This window comes from Geospiza fortis, unplaced genomic scaffold (genome assembly GCF_000277835.1).
Source record: "Geospiza fortis unplaced genomic scaffold, GeoFor_1.0 scaffold132, whole genome shotgun sequence".
NCBI lineage: Eukaryota > Metazoa > Chordata > Aves > Passeriformes > Thraupidae > Geospiza > Geospiza fortis.
In genome coordinates, this window is record NW_005054446.1 from 1,440,025 (window position 1) to 1,442,474 (window position 2,450).

Below are 2,450 nucleotides of genomic sequence, written 5' to 3' on the forward strand. Positions count from 1 at the left end.
GGAAAGATAGGTTATCTTTCCTGAGCTAAGCTTATCTTTCCTGACCTAATGACTCTTAACAGCCTCAGGCCCCAAGGCATTGGAATAAGGGGTTGGGGAAGCTACTGAGGCTGCTTTGTGTACTTAACAATCCTGCAAAGCTGCCACAGGCTCAGAAAACTACCTTGGAGCAGTTCCCAGTGGGATTTCAAGATCCCTGCCATGCTGTGAGCATCTCTTTCAAACAAGCAAGGAAGAAAAGCCTTTTCCAGATTGTTCAGACCCTCTTGTTACAGCTGTCTGAGAGCGGGCTCATATATCCAGGGTAATTACAAGGCATCAATCATAGAGGCAAGTAATGGGAAGGCTGGGGATCAGACACGCCTGTCTAGCCTCAGCAAAGCTTTTGGTGCTCAGCTGTTCCCAGCAGGTTTCTTCATACCTTGCCCATTCAGCACAGAAATGAAGCAGCAGGAAGCAGTCAGGAGGTTGGCCACCCACTGAAAGGCTTAATGAAGAGCTGATGGACCTAGACAGGGGGAGGAGGTGGGAGCCATGTGGAAATCTGCCCCCCCTCCAGGGGAAAAGCCAAATCTAAAAATAAAGGGCTGTGTTTGCACCTACCAATCCAGACTTTGAAAGCAAAAGGATTCAGCACCCACAAACTCCTGCTCATCTCTAAGACTCTATTTGCATACTCCCCCCTTGACACCAAGCTCCTGTCCAGGGAAAAAACACTGAGTAAAAGGAAAGCCTACAAGGCTTTTTTGCCCTTTAATCAGAACTCCAGCAAAAGCATGGTCCAGAGAAGAAGAGAATGCAGCCTCACAACTGTAAAGAGGTTGTTCTCCATTTGTGTTGTTAGGGAGGTAAGATACAAGTCCTTTAAAGAGGACCTTTCACTAGGTACAATCTCTCCTGGTTGTTCTTTGGCTGTCATCCTTCTGACTGGCAGCACTGCTTTTATTGTAAGAGCAGAGCGTTCTTTCTTGACAGCACAGGACCACCTCTTTGTTGTGACAGGAGCTGGATCCTCCACGTGTCCTGAATTGAGCAGCAGCTGCAGGCAGGCCCCTTCATTCAGCAGGGTTTTTTGTCCTTACACTGGAATGCTGTGAGCTGCCACCACCTTCCAAAGGCCTGAAAGAGCAAAGTGTACAAATCAAACACTGGGGTTACCCTTGAGGGGCTGCAGCCATTCTTACAGAACACATAAACATGGCTTTCCTAGCAATGGCTCTGCCAGCTGCCTTACCCTTCACTCAAAACCCTTCCCTGTCTCTCCTGGAGCCAATATGGGGCATGCAGAGTACAAATCAATGTGAGAGAAGAAAGACCAATGCCCTCTAATTTCAGTACCTGCTCCTGTCTCCATAAAGAAGGCCCTAATCCTGCATGAATCTTTGGGAGGCAGGCAGAGAAGCAACTGGATATGAGTTCTAAGGCTTTGCCTGCTCGCTCAAATTCATAAATTCATAGTGATTTGCTTGCCCCTGGGTGCAAGTCAGCACAGTCCTCCTGCACCAATGTGGAGCCTGTTTCTTCCCTGAGTGGGGTCTCAAGAGGCAGGGGATTAGAGGATTAACACTACTAATAACAGCAGGGAAGGGGGCACATGTCAGGGAAATTGACTCCTGACACAAAGCTTTGAAAAACACCCATAAATGAACCCATGTAAAGATGGAAGCTTTTTTCCTTTTTTTACTGGCAAGTCCCATTCCTTGATGTATTCAACTTCTCCCTAAGCAAGTGCATTGTGCAGGCAGAGAGATACAAGGAACACCAGTTGTCCCTTTGGGGTGCTTTTTGTATCACTGAGGTCCACTGAATTAAAGAAGGCATAAATGCTTACCTGAGACAGGAGGCTCCTGGCTTCCTTCTCCAAAAGATTCTGCACCACACAGCTTTGCAAGTATCTTTGTCTCCACACCCTCCAGGCCTTTTCTATCAGCCGCTGCTGGTCCTGCCAGGAAAAGAGGCAGCCCACAGATTAACTGGCCTCTGGCAGGCAAATGACCTCACTTCCCTCCAGTCCCATCTTGTTCCTGTTGCTTTCCCGAGTCCCTCTTAAAAAAGACTTAAAAAAGACTTTGCATTGGTAACAAAACAGAGAGGACTAATAACAGTGCTCTTGCTGAGCTACTCTCTCCAGCACAGTGTGGCTAAGTCCCAGTACCCTGGGGAGAGGACAATGCCCCATTGTGCCCCAGCACAGCTCCTCAGTGACTATGGATATGCTCACACTACACAGGCATCATCTTGTTACCTGGGCAGGCCAGAGCACAGCTCACACAGCTAATGCCCAGCAACCAGGCAGAACATGGCTATGAACAGAGGGGGAAGCCAAATGACAGCTCTTGGTAAACTGTGGACACCAGTGGGATGTATCAGGAACACAGATGAGGACAAAGATCATAATAACTGCTGTGAACTTCTTGCACAGTCTACAGACAATCTAGACAAATCCTGTT